The following is a 14,687-nucleotide window of genomic DNA, read 5'->3' on the forward strand; positions in this document are numbered from 1 at the left end:
AGGTCCCGGGGATAGTAGAGTAGGCAGCCTCGTCGATTCATACTGACTCAACAACCAGTCCCAGGTAGCAGACAATAAATCATTAATAGCTGATCGTGGCCTCGTGTGATCTCGTGTTATAAGTGTGAACGCGTGTGGTACTGTGTATGCGTAAGCTCGCGGCGTGCGTAATCGGCGTACCCCAGGTGCGCGATCATAACGTGAGCGGCCAGCGGGCGGCGAGCGCTGCGCAGAGCGGCGCAAGAGTGGGTATCGCGTGTGGAGCTGTATGCGTGTGTGCGCGCACGTTCACTACGTGTATAATACAGGTGCGCGATCCTAACGTGAGCGGCCAGCGGGCGGCGAGCGCTGCGCAGAGCGGCGCAAGAGTGGGTATCGCGTGTGGAGCTGTATGCGTGTGTGCGCGCACGTTCACTACGTGTATAATACAAGTGCGCGATCCTAACGTGAGTGGCCAGCGGGCGGCGAGCGCTGCGCAGAGCGGCGCAAGAGTGGGTATCGCGTGTGGAGCTGTATGCGTGTGTGCGCGCACGTTCACTACGTGTATAATACAGGTGCGCGATCCTAACGTGAGTGGTCAGTGTTGAGTGAGTGCCGCGCAGAACTGTGTGTGGGTGTGCGCGTACGTAATTAACCATGCCTACTATGCGGACCCGCGGGGGAGGGGAATCCTCGAGCGACGGCTCTCACCCCATGGGTGAAGAACCCAGCAGCGGTTCGCCTAGCAGCGAGGGGGCGAGTAATGAGGTTAACCCGGCCGTTAGCGGTACAGAGGGAGGGATCTCGGGGGCCAGCGACCCCCACATAATGGTGTCAGAAACGGGACGATCCCCCGCACCCCCAAGGGAAAGAGGCCCCCCAACCCAGGTTAAAATCAAATGCACATTTACGGGCAAAGGAATTCCATCATGGAAATCGTTTGCCCGCAGCATCAGGGGGGCTAAAAAGGTTAATGGGTGGTCGGATGAGGAGGCGTTGCAGCAGTTAGAGATACATTTAGATGGGCGGGCAGCTGACTTTGTGGAAGCTTTGCCCGCAAGCGCACAAACTCAGTGGGAAAAATTAATGTGCGAACTCGAACGGCGCTTCGGCGCCTATGACGAGGAGGATGTGCAGACGGCCTTAGAGGCACGCCGTCGCCAACCCGGCGAGGATCTACAAGATTACGCCGAGGATGTACGCATGTTGACGCAGCTCGCATACCCAGAGTACGAGGCCAAAATAATTGAGGGCCTCGCCGCCGGTAAAATCCAGCGATATTTGGCACGCACCCCATGGTGGCAACCAAATGTAGACGGTGCACGCCTCTCCTTTAACACCCTCGTCGAGCGCGCGCGCAAATGCGAGAAACTCTCGGGTGAGCGCGCGCATCCTCGAGGGAGGGGACGAGAGTGCGCCGTAGTGAGCCTACTCTCCGACGAGGAGGAAGAGCCCGCCGTCGCAGTAAGGGGATGGGCAAGGGAGCCCCAGAGACCCAGCGAGACCACCCCGGGGTGGGTAGCCGGGTTACAGGCCGGTGTGGGAGATATGATAACCCAAGCACGCGAGGAAACGAATAAAAATATGACCAAACTGCAATCCTCCGTTGAGACCATCCGATCCGAAATGGGGGACCTACGCGCCACGGTGGGAGGGTTATCTGGAAGGGTAGCCCGACTAGAGGAGGAGGGTGGACAGCGGCATAATGGGGGGGGAGGGAGTGGGCAGGGGGCCCACTACGGAGCTGCCCCCCCTCCTCGGGCATGTTATATGTGCGATCGCCGAGGGCATTTAGTGAGAGACTGTCCTGAAATCACCCGAGCTAGGCAGACGCGGGGGTTAAACTCCAACACCTCCTAGTGAGCGGACCAACTAGGGGTGCAATCGACGCGTTCCCGATACAAATAGACGATAATGAGAATAATGGCGAGCGAGTGATCTCCACACAGGTTCCAGCAACAACGCCCACAGAAACGGTGACTCCTGGCGACTGGCTACGGGAGCTGGTAGCGGGGATCACGGGGGCCACGTCGCTGGTGGAAGGGGAGGTAAACAGAGTGCGTACCCGAATCCTGCTGGACACGGGGGCGGTGGCCTCGCTCGTGAGTGCAGCGCACTGCAGCGCGATCGGGGTCGACGTGCGTCACCTGCAGGCCCCGGACCGCGCGCTGCACACGGCGAGCGGAGCCGGAATGGGGCTGCTGGGGAGAGCCACCCTAGAGGTCCGCATAGGCAGCCAGGTGTGCACCCAGGAGTTCTACGTGTCGAGTGCGTTGTGTCACGAGTGTATTGCAGGTACCGACCTCTTAGAAAAGCTGGGACTCAACGTGCAACCCGCCAGCAATGCGCCACCATGGAGAGCAACGGCTAGCGGATTCCATTCCTGGGACGAGAACCAACGCGCCCCCGCTTCGCACCTGTGGCCGCTATCCTGGCGACGGCAGTCACCATCGGGCCGCTCACCGAGATGCTGGTGCCGGTGGCAACATCCCTCACCGACCCCGCGCTCCGACCATCAGGGGAGGTAATGCTAACCCCTCACCCGGAGTTGGCAAAACGGTATGGGGTCGTGGGATCCGCCACGTTGGTAAACGCAGATGGGGACCGATTGTTTATGCGGATGTTTAACCCTCACAGTACCCCAGCGATACTGCGACGGCGCACCCCGATAGCCACCGTACACCCCCTGCACGCACGCCACTCTGACGACTCGGTGTTCGCACTCTGGGCTGAGCTGAGGACCCCGGTCGTCCTGAGGGTGACCAGGACCTGGCCTGGCGAGTCGGCCCGACTCCCCGAGCCGAGGTCGTTTCCCTACTCGACGCGTTACATGTACCATGGGCAGATTTACCTAAGGGAGAGGCCGATCGGCTGCGCGAGTTACTGCAGGAGTATGCCGACGTGTTCAGTGAACACGACTCGGACGTGGGTCGGACTGACCTTGTTAAGCACCAAATTGACACCGGTGCAGCCCGACCCATCAAACTCCCTGCGTACTGAGTGGGCGCACCCGAACGCGCCCAGATCAAAGAGGCGGTTGGGGACATGCTTCGTGATAACATAATTCAGCCCTCGGCGAGCCCCTGGTCAGCCCCGGTGGTACTAGTAACGAAAAAGGATGGGTCAACGCGGTTCTGCGTCGATTACCGTAAATTAAATGCAGTCACGCTCGGCGACGCCTTCCCCATACCCCGCATCGACGACACTTTTGACAGCCTCGCCGGAGCGCGATATTTTTCCACCCTCGACCTCGCGTCCGGGTACTGGCAGGTGGAGATGGCGGAGGAGGATCGGCCGAAAACCGCATTCACCACCCCGATGGGACTATTCTAGTTTCGAGTACTCCCGTTCGGACTCACCAATGCGCCCGCGACGTTCCAGCGGCTGATGGAGTTGGTGATGCGGGGCTTGCAATGGGAACAGTGCCTGATTTATTTGGATGATGTGATAGTGTTCAGTAGATCTTTGTCTGAGCACTGGTCCAGGTTACGAGAGGTGTTCCAGCGACTGCGAGCGGCTCATCTCAAGCTCAAGCCACGTAAGTGTTACATCGCACAACGCGAGGTGGGGTACCTCGGGCATCGCGTCAGCGAGGCAGGCGTGCACACCGATCCGGAGAAGGTACGCGCCGTAGTGGAGTGGCCACGGCCAAGGAATCTGACGGAGATCAGATCATTTTTGGGGCTTGCCACCTATTATCGTCGATTTGTAAAGGGATTCAGCGAGATTGCACGCCCCCTCACCCAACTCACTTCCCCTCAGCACCCCTATCAGTAGACGGGGGCCTGCCAGACGGCCTTCACCACTCTCAAAAACCACCTCACCCACGCCCCCACCCTCGCTTTCCCCGATTTTACCACCGATTTTATTTTGGACACCGACGCCTGCAGCAGCGGGCTGGGCGCGGTGTTATCACAGGTGCAGGACGGAACGGAACGAGTAATCGCGTACTTCAGCCGGACCTTGAGTGGGGCCGAGCTGAACTATTGTGTGACCCGCCAAGAGTTGTACGCCGTGATTTTCGCATGTAAGCAGTTCCGGCCGTATTTGTATGGCAGGAAATGTCGCGTACGCACTGACCATTATGCTCTGCAGTTTCTTCTTACATTCAAGGAGCCGCAGGGGCAGATGGCTCGGTGGCTGGCGCAGTTGCAGGAGTACAACCTGCAAATCGAGTACCGGGCTGGCCGGACGCATGCAAACGCGGACGCCTTGTCGAGGCGGCCCACGGTGTACGCCGAGACAAGGGCGGAGGAGGCCTGCCCGTGTTTCACGGGGGGACGCTGCCTGCAGGCAACGGACCCCCAAGAGGCCGCGGCCACTGATCCCCCCCCAGCGAGAGAGAGTGCAGTGTGCGCCACAGAGACCCCCGCAGGTGGCACCGAGGATCCCGTCGGCCGCCCGGCAAGCGCGGGACCCCCGGCTCGGGGCCCGGCGAACCACCCCGCCCTGATCGGACGGATCCAAGAGGACGTCGGCTGCGCCTTCCCGGGCCTGAACGACGAGCAGCTGAGACAGACCCAACAGCGGGATCTGGATCTGGCGGCGGTGGAGGCGGCGCTGCGGGAGGAGAAGAGCGCCCTACCAGGACCCTGGAGCGGTTTGTATGCCCGGTTGTGTGTGCGGAACGGAGTGGTACGGGAGTTAACCGAGGCCGGCCAGCAGGGGTGCGTCTGTGTTCCTGCCCAGGTGCGACCCCAGCTGCTACGGCTGGTGCATAACCACCCGCTCGGGGGCCATGACGGGGAACGACGCACTCGAGAGATCCTGCGTCGCCAGTATCTCTGGCCCAAATTGGCACAAGACGTGGCCGCCTGGGTACAGGGCTGCCGCGCCTGTCAGCAGTGCGGGCCGAAACCGGCACAATACCAGGTACCCCTAAGGCCGTTCCGCGTCAGCCGCACGAATCAGCTGGTCGGGATCGACCTACAGGGACCATTCCCACGATCCCATCGAGGCAACCGGTATATCCTCATAGCGGTGGAGTATTTCACCCGCTACCCCGTGGCAGTGGCCATCCCTGATAAAACGGCCTTGGTGGTGGCCCGAGCATTCGTAGAGCATTACGTACTTAAGCATGGGATCCCCGAACGAGTCCTCACCGACCAGGGTAGCGAGTTCGAGGCTGAGTTGTTTCAAGCGCTGTGCCGAGAATTCGGAATCCAGAAGGACCGAACCACAGCCTACCACCCCCAGGCGAACGGTATGGTGGAGCGCATGAATCAGACCTTAGCGGGGAAGCTCAAACGTATGACGGCCGCACATCAACGGGATTGGGACGAACACCTCCCCTACGCCCTGTTCGCCTACACCACCACTGTGCACACATCGACGGGACAAACCCCGTTCCTAATGATGTTTGGTCGTGAGTCTCGTTTACCCGCAGATCTGCTGTTCGGCGTTCCCCCACCCCAAACGGAGGAAGGGAGCCGCCCCATCGAGCACCTGATGGAGACCCTACGAGGGGTCCGGGGCCGGGCCTACCCGCACGGGGAGGCTGCGCATCGGCGACAGGAGCAGAGCACCCGCCCCCGCATGGAGCCCCCCCTCTTCTCGACAGGCGAAAAGGTATGGCTACCCACCCCTCGCGTCGGGACCGGACAGGTGGGGAAGCTGACGACCTACTGGCGGGGACCGTGGACCGTGGTGCGGAAAATCTCCCCCTGGACGGTATTGATCCAAGGTGGAGAGAGAGGACGCGAAACGGTGGTCAACGTCCGCCGTTTAAAATCATGGAGAGCAGCTCCGGCGGAGGAGATCCCCGCCGCTGGAGTACCGCGGACCCACGGGACCCCCACCCGGGCTCGAGGGCCTCGCGCACTACATGGGCCCCGCCGGACCCTCAGTCCCGAGGCGCCCCGACCCCGCCAGGGGACGGCGCGGACGACGGCCCCTAAACCCCTCCGCTTCTGAGTTTGTACCCCAGCCCGCAGGTACCGAGGGACAGGGAGAGCCGCTGGAGTGGAGGAGGAGGCCGCCGCAGGAGCTGCAGAGGACGGAGCCACCCGCCCCGAGACCAGCCACGAGGTCCGGACGGACCCCCCGGACCCCGCAGCGTTTCCTCGTGGGCGCGGCTCAAGCAAGGTGCTCCAGTCATCCCGGGACGGGGACCAGCACCTCGGGGGGCTATGTGATGCCGCCGCCACGAAGCCGTTCAGCAGGCGCCCCATCTACGACCTCGCCACCACCAAGCGACGGAGCCGACCCCGCGTCCCCCTCACCTCACCTCACATGAACACACCCGCACGCATTTCCCCCCCCCCCCATAGAGCTCCGAGGGGAGGTCACCTGGCCGACCGGTTTTTATCCGAGAAGCCCTTATCGGGATTAAACTTTCACGGTTTCCGGCGACCAGGGAATTGGACGACCTCCCCCGACGCTACTTTGCACCGCGGCGCTGCGACCGGCCTTAAGATTGCAAGGTCGCAGCGAGGGGCCACTCGGCCACCGCGGGTGAAACGCATCCCACACACCCCACACACGCAAGTATCGACGGGGCAGGCAGAGGGAATAAGCATTGTGATGGAGGAGCATCATTAGAAAACACGCAGCGCATCTGAATTGCATAATCAGGCACCCCCCGCACAGGCAGCGGAGGGACGGAATAATTACGCTCGGGCACGCAGGCACCATTGTTAGGGGAGTTAAAGGATAAGGCTGTTAGTATGAGTAATCGGGAGAGTGGGGTCACGCGGGGAGCCGTGCACAAATTCCCACGGCGCACCTTTGTGACGGACGCCGCCGTATGAACTGCAATAATGGGGGGGCCTGCGTGAGAAAGGGATTGATTGGAATTTGCGCCGCGCAGGTCGCTCATTGATTAGCATAACAAAAGCGCCGTGGAGGCGCCGCGGAGCCGCCGTGCTCGTGCAAGGGGGGCGCGAGCCATTGTTTAGAGTTTACGCCGCGCGGACAGAGGATTAATTAGCATACCGAAGGCGCACGGTACGTGGGAAGGGGGTAGGGGCCTGGGTCCGGGAATTAGGATAAAAGGGAGCATAGCGAGGTAGAGCTCTCTCTTACTCCGAGAAGCCAGCGTCCAAGACGGCCCCAGCTCTGCCCTCCGGACGTCCTTGCGACGTGTCGAGGCAAGCAGCGAGGAAAACCCATGGAACGTCGAGTGCCTCAAACCGTGAGTAAGGAGGTAAAAGTATTTCGTGAACGATAAATAGGGAATAGGTCCCGGGGATAGTAGAGTAGGCAGCCTCGTCGATTCATACTGACTCAACAACCAGTCCCAGGTAGCAGACAATACATCATTAATAGCTGATCGTGGCCTCGTGTGATCTCGTGTTATAAGTGTGAACGCGTGTGGTACTGTGTATGCGTAAGCTCGCGGCGTGCGTAATCGGCGTACCCCAGGTGCGCGATCATAACGTGAGCGGCCAGCGGGCGGCGAGCGCTGCGCAGAGCGGCGCAAGAGTGGGTATCGCGTGTGGAGCTGTATGCGTGTGTGCGCGCACGTTCACTACGTGTATAATACAGGTGCGCGATCCTAACGTGAGCGGCCAGCGGGCGGCGAGCGCTGCGCAGAGCGGCGCAGGAGTGGGTATCGCGTGTGGAGCTGTATGCGTGTGTGCGCGCACGTTCACTACGTGTATAATACAGGTGCGCGATCCTAACGTGAGTGGCCAGCGGGCGGCGAGCGCTGCGCAGAGCGCCGCAAGAGTGGGTATCGCGTGTGGAGCTGTATGCGTGTGTGCGCGCACGTTCACTACGTGTATAATACAGGTGCGCGATCTTAACGTGAGTGGTCAGTGTTGAGTGAGTGCCGCGCAGAACTGTGTGTGGGTGTGCGCGTACGTAATTAACCATGCCTACTACGTGGACCCGCGGGGGAGGGGAATCCTCGAGCGACGGCTCTCACCCCATGGGTGAAGAACCCAGCAGCGGTTCGCCTAGCAGCGAGGGGGCGAGTAATGAGGTTAACCCGGCTGTTAGCGGTACAGAGGGAGGGATCTCGGGGGCCAGCGACCCCCACAGGACACCTCCAGGTGGAGGATGCCTCCTTGTTTAAGATAAGGCACCGTGTTGCGAACGCTAAAGAGGGGATGAACCGACGCGGTTTGGCCCCTGTGATCCTTAAAGGGGGTCTATTAATGCGTTGGGATGGCGGGTTGCGCCGCTACAGTATCATGGTGCCCACTGTCCTGAAGGGTAGGGTCATTTTGGCGGTACACGAATGGCTGATGCACCTTGGTGTACAGAAACACTCGCAACCCTCAGACTCGACTTCTTCAAGCCCGGAATGTTGGGAGATGTATACAACGTGCTGAAGGGGTGTTTGCAATGCGCTCGCTGGAAACCCCCACTGAGAATGTGCTGTCCGCCATTGCAATCGATTGCTGTGTCCCGCATAAACGAACTCATCGTGCTCGACGTCCTCGGACCCTTTCCGACCACACCACGAGGAAATAAATATTTAATGGTGGGGGTCGAATATTTTTCTCGATGGCCAATGGCCTGGCCGCTTCCAAACCAGTCAGCTGTGGCTATTACCGAGGCATTCCTTAACGTCTATGTGTTGGATAAGGGGGCCCCGGAGCACCTCCTTACCGATCAGGGCCAAATTTTTTCGTCTAAGGAGGTGAGGCCATTTTCAAGTTCCCTCCGGAACCTCCAAGGAGCTAATTCTGTTGTATATATAGGCCTTTTTAAAAATATATATATTAAGAATAATTCTGTCAATATGTTTTAAAAATGTAATAAAGGACTCTTTAGGCGATGTAAGTCTCCGTTCGTCCTTTATTTGGGTTCTTCTCCTCCGCACCCCGCTGGCCTCCTCCTCGGACCAGCATCGTCTCTCACGAGCCCCGCGCACTCCCTTTCTCCTCAGCTCCTCCACTCATCCTTCACCCCGCTGGTCCCGACAAGGGACCAGCGTCTCCTCTCGCGTGCCACGCACGCCCTGCTAGCCCCTCCGCTAGCCCCGTGCACCCCGCACGCTCCGCTGGCCGCTCCGCTAGCTCCGTGTGCCCCGCACACTCTGCCCTCGCTCCGCACACTGCTGACTGACGGTGTGCCAAGCCCCATCAGCCACGTGGCTGATGGCGCGGTGGCCACCCAACGTGGTCTCGCCTCTTCACTCCATCGACTGGCCCTGATCTCTTCCGGGGTCCCCTCTATAACCTCTCTCCCACGTGACCCTGACTCCTCCCTTCCAGATCGTCACATCCGGCCTTCCCATTTACGCTCGCATTACAAAAATAATAATCAATCAGGGTGTAGCATAGGGCATGATAGGGTGAGGCACACCCCCACCCCTCACACCCCAGCTGCCTTGCCACATTCAAGCAACTGGAGGGAGGAGGTCATAAAGAGCGATTAAATAATAAACCTCAGTGTAAAGAGAGGTTAATGACAATCTGGGAAATCTCCAGATTGTCAAATGATCATATGACACGACCTCCACAGACGTTTTGGACAGTTTCACAAACAAATCTCCAGACTAGCTGGCGTGGGAGGAACAGCTTGGTCACAAATTGAAACTTGCTGACATGGTCGTTGCACCACCCCCTTCAGATCTCCATGGACGCAGAGCAGGGCAATCGGACATTACAACTGGCGTGATTATTTTTACAACGGTAAAGTTCGAAACTTAGCGACAAGAATAAATTGACATTATAGACTGCCAGTACACTCTCAGATTAATAACCAGACTGCAGTATACATTAGTGGCTTTGATTATTACTTTCTATCGATGTGACTTTACCGAAAGAACGAAAGAACATGAATTCCGGCAGCCACGAAAGCTTAAATCAAAGCTCAGTTATATCCCCAACCTCAGGATATCAAAATATAACTCCAGAATAAAAGCACAGATCCCTGGATACAGACGGGGAACAAAGGTTAACAAAACCCTCGGAATACCTGTGGTAACAACTATGGTAGATCACAAATCTTGGTTAAACATAAACCAAATAATAATGATGAAGTATTAGACCGAGGGTCATCCAGAAGAAATACAATGCGAAACAGGTCACTCACACACGACCAAGATAATATCTTCTTATATATAAAAGTCTCCATGCGCTCGCGCTTGCGGGGGATTTGGCTCTCGGTTGGTGGGGTTTAAGACCGAAATAATTTGCCAGGCGGCACGCCCTAAGCCCCGTGGTGGGAATAGGCTATTCCGTTTTCCCGTCCGTAAACTTTAAAGTAGTTTAATTAACACATTTGTGCCGTTTCTATTATTCATTATTTACTTATTGCACGACATCGACCGTACCAAGTGACTCTAATTCCGTGGGGGGGTGCGGACCCTGCTAAGTCATGCGCGTTCGCTCGACCTCACGGGAGACATTTTCTTTTACGCGTTTTACAGTCAACACATACACATATCACGCCGCGGATATTTATTCACAGTGTCATGTCCTCTTCGCCCCCCCCCCCCCCAACACGATGCGTTCAGTTTATACTACAGACTCCGTAGATAATAATATTTTACTGCTTACATACCATTATTCTTGCACGGACGGCGGATGTTGGGGGGGGCGGGTAGGGGCCCAGCCCCGAGCCTGGCAACGTGCCAACTCCGTGGCTCGCCAATGTAGGCGAGGACGGGGGCTACGCATCGCACAAGGCCTCAACACGCCTATGCCAAGTACAAATTTCCTTGCTTCTTACGCTAACAACTCAAGTCCATTGTTTATTATTGTTAAACACATTAGTTGACATACATTACAATAATAATGTTTGTGTTGCAGATAAAAACTCAGCTTCATTGTTTACCAATATGAAACAAGTTCACAGATGTTACAATAATTATGTTTGCGTGAAGATAACAATTCAGGTTCATTGTTTACCATTATGAAACGAGTTGACATGTTACAATAATTATGTTTGTGTACACAAAACTCTTTTTGGATTTTTGGGTTGCTCAATTTCCCCTTTTTTTGCTGCGCTTTTATAACGCTGCCACGGTCTACTGCCAGTCTGTGATTTCTGCTTATTTCTTAAATGCATTTCTATTGTTTCCATCGCTCACGTCACGCTATTTACTCATACGTAGTACTGCGATACTGATAGCTGTGCCATCATCGGGGATTGCTGTGCCCGTCGATGTGTGTGTGTAAGTCCATATGTATGTGCTTGTAGAGCCATGCGTGTCTTTAACTCCATGTGGGTGTCTTTTTCGAACGGACAACGTCAAAGTGTTTTTGTATGTGTGTTAGTCCATGTGTGTGTGTCAGTCGATCTGTGTGTGTACGTCCATGTGTATGTCAGTCCATATGTGTGTGTGTGTTAGTCCACATGTGTGTACATGTGTGTGTCACTCGATGTGTGTGTGTAAGTCAATGCGTCTGTGTGTGAGTCCACATGTGTGTTAATCCATGTCTGTGTATCTAAAGTAGATATCTGTGTGTCACAGTCCATATGTGTATGTGTGTGTAGGGCTATGTGTGTGTCAGTCTATGTATGTGTAAGTTCATGTGTGTGTGTAAGTACATATGTGTGTTTACATCAATGTGTGTTTTAGTCCACGTATCGCTGTGTGCGAGTCGGTGTGTGTGTGTGTAAGTCGCTGTATGTGTGTACGTCCATATATGTGTGTGCAACTCCATGTGTGTATATCTCAAGTGGATGTCTGTGTGACAGTCCACATGTGTATGTGTGTGTACGGCAATGTGTGTGTCACTCTATGTGTGTGTGTGTGTGTGTCGCTGTATGTGTGTACGTCGATATGTGTGTGTAACTCCGTGTGTGCGTATCTCAAGTGCATGTCTATGTGTGTGTGAGTCCATATGTGTGTGTGTCTGTAAGTCGATTTGTTTGTGTGTGTCAGTCCATATGTGTGTGTGTGTCTCAGTCCATGTGCGTGTGTGTTAGTCGCTGTGTGTGCATGCCTCCATGTTAGTCAGTATAACTCGATTTCTTTGCCTGTCTGTAGGTCCATGTGTGCATCTTAGTCCATGCGTGTACTTTATTGACCTGCTCAAGGCCTATGACACCATCAGTAGGCCTGGCCTCTGGGTTGCTCTTCGTGCTTTCCGAGTCCCGAACCCACTCATCCCCATCCTTAAGGACCTTCATTATGGTGAGCGGCCCTGCATCTTAACTACGTGGCTGTGAGTCAGAGCCATTCCCTTTACACCTTGGGGTGCAACAGGGATGTTCTCTGACTCCCACATTGGACCACGTAGTTCGTCGAGCCTTCAATGCCTGTACTGGAAGAATTCCCATCTGCTACAGATACAATGGGGAGGCTGATCGATGCCCGGGTGCGGTCAAGGGATGGCTCCCTATTGCTCAATCACGTTATGTATGCCGATGATCTGCTAATGGCTGCTCACTCGGATGAGGAGTTTGAGGTGCTGCTGCTAAACCTGGAGCTTGCCACCAACAGGTGGGGCCTTACCATCAGCCCAACCAAAGCTAAGCACCTGCCTGGCTATTTTGTACCATCGGACACTCCACCCCCACAACTCCTAATTAGTGATGGGGCAGATGTGGAGACAGTGGAGAGTTTCCCTGGGCAGTGTGCTAATGACCGGCTCCGGTTTAACAGCAGAGGTCTCACGCCGAATCAGTCGAGCTGCAGTATCTTTTCATTGGCTGCGTAACGCTGTGTGGAAGCTACCTGGTCTATCACTCCGTACGAAGCTTCAGGTCTTCTCGGCCACGGTCATTCCACCCCTTCTCTACGCTTGCAAAACTTGGACCTCCCTAATGGAAGATCTTCGCCAGTTAGAAATATTTAGGCTGGCCTGCCTACGATCCATCCTGGGTTTAACCAGGCTGCATTGTGTGAGGAGCTCACAAATCCTTGAAAGATGTGGACAAAGTCCCATCGGTGACCTCCGGCAGGCAAGGCTGCATTGCCTGAGTCATGTAGCCCACATGGCCAGCCACCGCATGCCTAAACAGCTTTTGTTCCGCCGGATTGAGGGGGCTAAACGGGCACGGCACGGGCTGGAGAAGACATGGAGTGATGTGCTACAGGAGGACTTGGAGCTGAGTCCACTTGCGGATGACTGGTACCAGACGTGTCAAGATCGGCCACTGTGGAGGAGGCTCCTGAAGGACGCTACTGGCCAGTTGGAGGCAGTCACCTTCCAACAACAACGGAGGGCGGTGGAGCGACGCTCACAACAACGAGCGGAGCGCCGGGTGGCTAAAGCACAGAAAGTTGCCACAGTAGGGGCCACAGGTGGTGCATCAGCCAGTCGTCTCAGTCAGTCGACCTGTGCCCCGTGACCTCTTGCCAGCGGGCGTTCGACACTTCACGTGGCCTCAAGGTGCACATAGCCTGGCACAAGCGTTGTTGTGACGTCACCGCCACTTAGTGGCGAATGGCGGTTGTTGTTGTTCAGTCTATATATGCATGTGTGAGTCCATTTGTGCGTGTAACTCTATGTGTGTGTATCAATGGATTTGCGTGCGTAACTACATGTGTCTGCCTTTTTCACCCGGGCAACGCCGGGTACTAACCGCTAGTGTATTCCATAAAATCAGAGTCTCCAAACCGCCTTTGTCTCCCAGCAGCACATGGTAGCAATAAATTACAGATGCAGGGAGGGCGCCTCCCCTTGAGATATCAAACACCATGAAAGAATTCCAAACCACGACGGAAGCACTATAAACATTGCCCAAAACATACCTTGAGTCACTTACAGAGTTAAAACTGCGAAAAGTAGTACAATATCAAGCTATAAGAGATTAAATCATATTTTTTACTTCCACGACTTCAAAGGCCACAGCGCTCCTCTTTGAGAGAGAAAAAATGTTACACCCCCGACCGTGAAGGAAGAGGGGGGGGGGACGCAACCAGACAGGGGGAACCCCCCTGTTGTATATATGAGCCTTTTTCCAAAATTCATATTAAGAATAAATCGGCAAATATATATATTTTTTTAAATAATAAATAATGAACCTAAAACATTTAACCCCGCAACTCCTCACAAGCACCAAGCATCTGGAGGTCGTAAAATGCCATTAAATAATAAACTCGGGCCAAAGGAAGTGGCTCTCACAGAGGGTTTTATTGCAGTTGGGCATCTTTTTTCCACGGATGAAAAGATGGCTCGAGGAAGCAAATTATTACCCCCAATAAAGTAGAACAAACACACACACAGACACACATACCACTCCCCCCTCCCCAACAGCAAAGCAACATCCAAGGAAATTCGGGTCCTTTGTGAGAAGACGCGCGAAGAGGGGAAGGAATTTCACGTTTTTGTTTAAGCACGAACACAGATTGTGCAGTCTCAGTATTCTCGCGACGGAGGCTTGCGAGGGAGTCTTGCGACGGAGGCTTGCGAAGGAGGCTTGCAAGGGGCAGGCTCCAGGGCACGGTCTCGGGATCAACGATGGGTGTCGTGTCTCGCAGAGAGAAGGGACGATGTGCGGTTAAGAGCTGAGTTCGGCATGATTCGACAGAGTATCGCTGAAAGTATTATTCTACATTTATCCTGATGTGTTGAGTCGCTCGCAAAGTCAAGGATTGCGATAAGTTGGATTGCACTAAGCTTTCACAGTCGTCTAAGAGGTGTGCGAATACAATTACAAGTTTTGAGAGTGAATGCCAGCAGCTGCAGCTGGAGTTGCGCTAACGAGCCCCCGGGAGCAATCATCCGGGAGAAAGGGCGGAAAGCGCCAAGCATCAACCAAGCGATCATCGCATAAGACCAGCAACCAGCAGACGAGCGACGAGAGCCATCGTGCATTCGCAGAGAAGAACGGAGCAGTGGAAAGAGCCTGAGCCAGCG

The sequence above is a fragment of the Lampetra fluviatilis genome, chromosome 6 (assembly GCF_964198595.1).
Source record: "Lampetra fluviatilis chromosome 6, kcLamFluv1.1, whole genome shotgun sequence".
Classification (NCBI taxonomy): domain Eukaryota; kingdom Metazoa; phylum Chordata; class Hyperoartia; order Petromyzontiformes; family Petromyzontidae; genus Lampetra; species Lampetra fluviatilis.